The 7,937-nt window shown below is 40.5% G+C and overlaps 1 long non-coding RNA gene across 1 annotated transcript; it reads left to right on the forward strand.

Moving 5' to 3' along the window:
* Positions 1-3,044, forward strand: LOC143477073 (uncharacterized). The gene is made up of 3 exons (XR_013121458.1): positions 1-1,154; positions 1,231-1,307; positions 1,518-3,044. It is a non-coding gene; the product is annotated as an uncharacterized LOC143477073 (long non-coding RNA).
* The last annotated feature ends 4,893 nt before the right edge of the window (positions 3,045-7,937 follow it).

Below are 7,937 nucleotides of genomic sequence, written 5' to 3' on the forward strand. Positions count from 1 at the left end.
AGTTAGCTAGCTAGCCTGAGGTGGCAGTCTAATGAAGTGATGTTGTTTTTAGTAACGAACCAACCTGTCCTAGTACTAGAAATGCCTTTTAAAACATGTTTGTATTTCTGATGGAAGTATCAGGCAAAAGTAAGGCTGACGAGATAACAGTGAGGGCTCACTGCTACAGATCTATGAAGAAAACAGATACGCCACACCAGCTGAGAGTAGGACTGGTTAAAATGACACGAGTTCTGTTCAGTGTCACGTTCAAAGTTCTGTTGAACAAGTTCAAAAGTTAGTTCAACACAAGTTCAATCTTTTATCCTTGCTCTTACTTCACGTAAGCTGTGATAACCATAGGCATTGGTTTTTAAAGCTTACAATGGTAGCCAAATGCAGAGTAGCTGAGTGGGAATCATTAGCAGTCTATTTTGCCTATAGTAAACAAATGGGAGTTTATTTTACAGTTCGAGCTATTGTTATCTACCTCTATGACTCAAAAGCAGAATATAGTCCACCTCAGCTATTCTTCAAACTGCATTTTCTAAAATCTGTCAATCTGACTTTCAAATCTTTCATCTTAACTTCTTTATTAACATGTGGCTTCAACACTTACACCTATTAACATATTCTGATAACACTCTTCAAGAAGCAGTTGAAGTAAAACCTGTTCTGTTGTAGGTGGTGGAAACAACAAAATAATATAAATATAAGTAGGCCTGTTTCACTCCTATGTGTAAGCATTTCATCTGGAGTGAAAATGAAGTTTACATCTAAAATATATTTAATTTATAGTTGATCGAACCATGCACAACACTGTAGAATAGAAAGACAGTATAGCCAAGTGTTTTAAGAGTGATGCAAAACAGCACAAACGTTACATGAGACAATAGACAAGTGACATTCACCACTAACAACATGATGGGACAGATATTGCGCCTATTGACATTGCTGAAGTCTTCCTTTCAAGATATTAAATTTTGCCTCTTGTGTATTTCAGATGACATTACGTGATTCAATGCCAGTTGTGCTCATTAACAGCAACTGCTCTTGTGTTGCTGGTTGCATTGCTTTTCCAGACTGCTCATTATTCTGAATCTGGCATGTCTGTCGTCCCTCCTGTCCTTTCATGCACACAGACAGAACAGAAGTGGCATAAACCACCAACAATGGTTTGTCTTATTTTATTATTTAATGTTAGTTAATGTATCACAGTCACTTTACTAACACCATATTTTAAATTATTAGGGGGTGAAGCCTGGACCCATGGATGCCATGGTTGTCCTAAAGCCAAAACCAGGTGCTACTACAGCCAGTGGAGTTAGGTATGTAGTACCAAATTTAATAGGCAGATTACAGTGTGTGGTAAAAAAATAAATGCTTTTGATCATCTGATAAGACCCTGTTCTCTTCAAAATTTAATTTAGCCTCGTTGTACTTCAGATGACATGTGATATGTGATTCACAATCAGTTGTGCTGGTGAACAGATTACAATGTGTAAAAATAAATGTTATTCACTCTTCTTTTATTTCAGAAGTACACTTTTCAAGGGCTACTGCGGTGACCTCCCACACCCGGCCACCCTCAATCCTGGACCAGTCTACGCTGGAATGAAAGCAGATTCTCTTCCACTCATCTGCACAATGAACATCTCGCCTGACAAGCCACTTGTGGACTCCATCTTTGGGAAGGTACAAGTTGGCAGTGTACTGTCCTATCAACAACCACCACCTCCATCTGACAGTGTTGTCATACATGAGGATGCACCCCCATTCCCGAGTCTGCCACTAGAATGTTACCATCTAAGCCCACCTGAATATTCATTTGTGCCAACACACCAAGAACAGCTACACCTAAGCTCACTTTCTGTGACCTTGTCACAGTCACACCTTATTGAGGAGGCAACAAGATCCCAAAGTGCTACACCTGAGTGGCATTCACTTAGGAGAGAAAGAGTGACTGCGTCGCATTTCAGAGAGGTGAGCCACGTTAGAGGTCCAGGTGCTGCAGAAAGCCTGGCAGAAAGGATAATCCGAGGGACACGACAAACAGCACACATGAAAAGGGGACTTGAAATGGAAACAGGGGCCTTAAAGGACTATGCAGTTCTGAAAAACTTGAACTTGACCAAGTGTGGGCTAGTGATTCATCCAGATGCATCTTGGCTGGGTGCATCACCTGATGGACTTGTATATGATCCACTTGAGCGTCCATCATTTGGGCTTGTTGAAATTAAGTGCCCAAATACACAAAGCTATGTAGACTGCAAATTCCTCAAAGTGGCACAAGGCCTACACAAATTGAAGGAGAGCCATTGTTATTATTGGCAAATTCAGGGCCAGTTATTGATTACTGGTATGCAGTGGTGTGATTTAGTTATCTGTGCCTATGATGATATCTTTGTGCAGCGAGTTTACAGAGATAGCAGTGTATTAGAAGAGGTGAAAAGGAGGTGTGACATGTTTTTCTTTAACACTTACATGCCAAAATACTTCTCTATGCCCAAGCAATAGAAAATCATAATGAAGACATGAAGTCATGAACAATTAAAACAATTTCAATTTATTCTGTCAATTGTATTACTATTGTATTAATTTCATTTTTTACAAATACAGTAAAAGTTAAGAAATATATAATGTTGTATTGTGTTGTGTCAATTTTACATATAAAAGTGAAAGCATTTTATACAATTAATCATATTGCACTGTACCTTAACATTGCAGCCAATATTTACAGACTAGCATGACCTAAAGCAGGGGTCGGCAACCTTTTTGACTCGGAGCCACAAAAGCAAAATAATTGGAAATTTATTTCAGTGACGATGACATGTCACTCAAGCGAACCGAAACTAAATACCGGACATTTGTGAAATTCCACCCGAACATTTTTTTAAGTCTCAAAAATAATATACGTTAATTAAATACTCATTAATTCTATTCAAAAGCTGAGCCGCATCAGAGGCATCAAAGAGCTGCATGCGGCTCCAGAGCCGCGGGTTGCCGACCCCTGACCTTAAAGGGATCATTTTAAGGTTAGAGAAAAAAATAAATAAATAAATCACCGTAATTCACATTACATCATCTGTCTAATTCTGGATTGAGATTAGCCATTGTTTGCCCAGGCTTTTACCAAGGGGCCATTTTGATAATTCACCAAAAGACAGGCAACAGTAAAAATTTGGTTTATGCTCCCTGTGATTGAAAGGGGGATCACTGTGCTGAATATTTTATGTTCTTTGTCTCTGCGAATCACACGCTCAACATGGACTCTCAGTCTTGCAATGGACTGTGACGTTCTGATCTCTGACCTAGACAGTTGAGCTCTCTTTGACAGAAACGTGGGTATGTGGACTTTGCATGGAACGCAGTCTTCAACAAGGAAACCTGCTAGCTAGTCCACCATGATGGCCATAGATGGGTCAAGGAGGGCCACAATGCCAGACTGCTTTAAGATCTCTTTATCACTGATAGCACCTTGATAAAGAGAAGACACAAAGGTCACTGCGCCATGAGGGGCTATCCCAATCAACCCTTTGAATGTACAGTGTGATTTATAAGTGGAAAACACTTCACTCTGGAGGAGAAGGGAATTTGGAGTTTGACATCTCAGTTCTGTGCAATCTAAAATTATTTGAGTGTCAGCGTAGTCCTGAAACACATCTGGGAGGTGAGTTTTCACAGTGTCCACATCTAACCAAATAGAAACGGCTCCCAATACAGTATAAAGGAAGTTGGCCCAGGTGTTAATAATACGACTAACAGTTGACCGATGTATTCTAAATCTGTGGGCCAAATCCTTTTGCATCAGTCCCAATGACAGGTAGTTCATGAAGAGAAAAAACTCATCAATTGGTTGAAGAACCTGGGAAAAAAAATACATTATCCTATTGTCATATTACATTATGACTATCAAAACTTCTTTTGATGTAAAGATTAATTTGAAAATGATGACATAACATGCTTTGTATGGACAACACGAAAACATTTACCGTTGCACTGGCAGAGTGAGGGACCTGATCAGTCTTCTCAACAGTCCATGCTCTTGTAACCCGTATGATGTTGTGGGTGGCTGGCTCTATTTGCTTCCAAAAGCCCATCAGGTGGGCATGGCTTGCAAATATGTGGAATATAAAAGTTATATATAAAGTTATATAATGGCAAATTCATTCACAATGTATTTCAGACACCAGAGAAGGCCCATCCGTATACTGTGTCTTGCCATATTTTTTATTTCCCTGGTAAAGAATCGTATGTCGTCATCAGAGTCAGAAAACCGCTCCAATCAGAACTTGCTGACAGTTAAGTCTTCGATTTGTTTTCGGAGCCTTGATATCTCCTCGCGTAGCTCTTCATTTTCATTGAGGGAGAGATCAAGCACAGCAGGCTCATTACTGACGCAGTAGTCATGTTCATGACACGGTAAGGGGTCATCATCATCATGGTCAGTCTGCATCTCTGTTAGATCAGTGTTGGGTGGACGCTCTGTTCTTTCCCATACTCCAAGTAAATAACGGTAAATATGCTCGTTACAAGACTGGTGAGGTGAATAGCTAGCACAGTGTACGATTTCAATGGCTACCAGATGTCAACAACCAGCCTAACCTTTTAGCGGAAATTACGTCACTTAACAGCGTGCACATAGGCCATTATAACTGCCAGGCCCTCTGTAAACGGACAGCGGGCATCACAGTCCTGATAGGGGGGGAGACAGGCTCACAGGCTACCACTTAACCCCTCACCTTCCAACACAGATTGAATAGACACGGTTGAATAATTTATTTGCTTATATTTTTGTAATTGTTTAGATGTTGATTGTCAAACTGTAAGTAGATAAAATAAATTTGGATAAATTATATTATATATATTTATGTTTTAAGAATATTTTAGGCCCTCTGAGACATAATATACGGTCTCTGGTTTCAACACAGCTCACTGTCAAATACTGCTCACTAGTGGGACAGTGATGTAGTACAAGTGACAAACTATTTTTAAAAAAATCATACATTACATAAAATTATACACATAATCACCATTACTAGGTTAAAAGCAGGAATGCTTAGATGTATAATAATTTATAGCTATAGTAAATTATATATGCTGTTTCAGTGTGCCTAAAACACATTCAAAGAAGTGTGTGGATTATAGTTCTACTGTAAATTAAACATAGAAGTTATTTTTGTTGTATAGTCAAAGTCAAATTTATTTATATAGCTTTCACAACACGTGTCACAAAGCAGCTTTACAATCGTATGGGTCCAGATCCCTAATGAGCAAGCCAAGGCGACAGTGGCAAGGAAAAACTCCCTATGGTGGTGGGGATTAGGAAGAAACCTTTGGAGGACCAAGACTCAAAAGGGAACCCATCCTCCATTGGGTGGCCCGTTAGCACCGGGTGCGCAGGATGGTTCTACAGGTTCTACAGATAATATCTAGCACGTTGGTGTGTGTACTCTGTGCAGGAATAAAATGAAACTAAATGATTATGATATTGTAGTGAACTTGAAGTGACTCAAATCAATGGTTATTGTGGGGCTCGTAAAAGCAACCTTACAGAAAAGGCTGTTTAATACACGTCATTAAAAATAACAGTTGCATTCCTGCAGACATCACATTCTTGACATTCAATAGACTCAAAATGCTATCTTGTATAGCTACAATACAATGCTACACATTAACTACAATGTCATGTTCAAGCTCCTCTTGATTACAACAGTAGTTCATCTCCTTACACACTGGCTCTTCCCTTAACATCCATAGCACATAATGATGTGCTTTCCTGTGTGATACTAATGTCATTCATTGCTGTGAACTGAATACACACACACACACACACACACACACACACACACACACACACACACACACATTTATGTATGTATGTATTATGTAAGCATGTGTACTGATTCCTTCTCCTAGCAGGTTCCTCGTGCAGCTCTTTGATTGGTCCTTTCTGTCTGGTCTGCACTCACGTCCATCAGCTGTTTGTCCTCTTGTTTCTGCAGGTCGCTGTTGCTCTTGGTGGCCAGCAGGGGGCAGGCGGCGCCACCAGCTTGTGGTTGGCCTTGATCAGACGGCCTGCAACACAACCTCACAGGACTGAAATCTCTGGTTAACTCTAATTTTTGTGACTTAACTGGATGTGTAGGCTATTCTATATGAAGCACATATCTCTACATTCAACAAGGGTTATTTTAAGGGGAGTATGATTTTGGTGAGGCCAATACAGATAAGTCACAAAAAAAAAACAAAACAAAACAGACATTTCAATCCTGTGAGGTAGTGACTATAACTTAGTTCATTGAGCACTTTAGTTTTGTCCTTAGTAGATATTTAGACATAATACTGCTTTAATACTGCGAAGTCATGTGGTCAGAGGTGAACTTCAGTATAGCCAGTGTGTATTTTATTTAAAATAATTGTGGCGAAGTGTAGAGGGGAACTCATCCCTCCATGAGACTTGGAAGGGGTAGAAGTGGTTGTGGTAGCAGGTGAGACGGCAGACAGCAGATCACATATTCTGCAGTTCTTGAGTAACACGAGAGTAAACGATAGGAACAGCTTAGCATGCAAACAGGGAAATGTAGGCAATGCTTCACAGTGACTGCAAAGTAGTGTTGGTGGTGATTGGTTCAGGTGGACGTGACCTGGTATCATCAAATCAAATATATTTGTATAGCGCTTTTCACAACACATGTTGTCACAAAGCGCTTTACAGGATTTACAAGGTTAACAATACTATGGGTCCAAATCCCTAATGATGATACTGATATTGTAGGCCCCGACTGCAGTGTTACTCCCCTGGTGAACTTCGGAGAATCTTGAGACCCTTTAGAATCCTGGGTGTATGTGGGCGCGCGTGTGTGTGTGTGTGTGTGTGTAGAAATTGCTGATGTCTGAGGACTTAATTTGGCAGTAAAGTCACAACTCTGTTAAATACAGAAGGAATGTGGAAGCTTATGGAGGTTTACACCTTCTGAGCTTTCTGTGTGTGGGTTTGTGTTTGCAGGCGTTCTCTGCGTGAAAAAGACTTTGAAGAAGAAGAAGAACAACAAGAGGACATCTATGATGATGAAGACTCACACTTTGAGTCTGTCAATCTGGTGAGGCAGTAAATGAGTTAGTGTCACTCACTAGGCCTAAAGAAATCGGCTTTTAGGAATCACCAGTAGATTACTGTTTGGAGACCTGACTGGAACATATCTAACCATCATTTCACTGAGGTAAAGAGGAGCAAGACCATGAAGACATTTAAAAACCATGACTAGAACTTTAAAATCTATTCTAAAGCTGACAGGTAACCAGTGCAGTGAGTGGAGTGCAGGTGTAATATGATCTCTCTTTCTTTCTCTCTCTCTCTCTTTTTTAACATCGCAGTCGATGCAAAGTACAACACGACCCTCTGTGCCCAGTGCTATCTGGTGTGCCGTGCAGCACATGAGCACGTCTCCACTCATGTTTGCCGGTGTTACACCGAAATCTGACCACGTGAGCAGAAGGATCGTTGTTGCACACAGGTCCAGGAGAGAGGCGGGCCAGTGGCTCAGTTAAAGGTGTCAGAGGCTCTGCCCACTCAGGTGCTGGAGCGGTTTAAAAAATCTGTAGCATGTAATAATTTAATAGATAGCATAATCGTGTGTGTGTGTATATATATATATCTAGCTCAAATATCACGGCGGAACAGTGAGGTGAATTCTCCCCCAGTCAGTATTAAGGCCACAGTCCTACTGAAGAAGGAGCTAGCTCAGAAAACACAGGCTCTTAACAGTGCACTGAGGAGGGAGAACCAGCTGAAGGTGTGTGCGTGTATGCATGCTGTGTATATACATTTGTGAATGTTTTTTATACATGTGCATATCTCCAGCAAAAAAGAAATACACTGAGAATATGGAGTATTTTTACCTTTTTAACTGTGTGTGCGTGTGTGTGTGTACGTGCGTGTACGTGTGTGTGTGTGT

The sequence above is a fragment of the Brachyhypopomus gauderio genome, chromosome 15, assembly GCF_052324685.1.
Source record: "Brachyhypopomus gauderio isolate BG-103 chromosome 15, BGAUD_0.2, whole genome shotgun sequence".
NCBI lineage: Eukaryota > Metazoa > Chordata > Actinopteri > Gymnotiformes > Hypopomidae > Brachyhypopomus > Brachyhypopomus gauderio.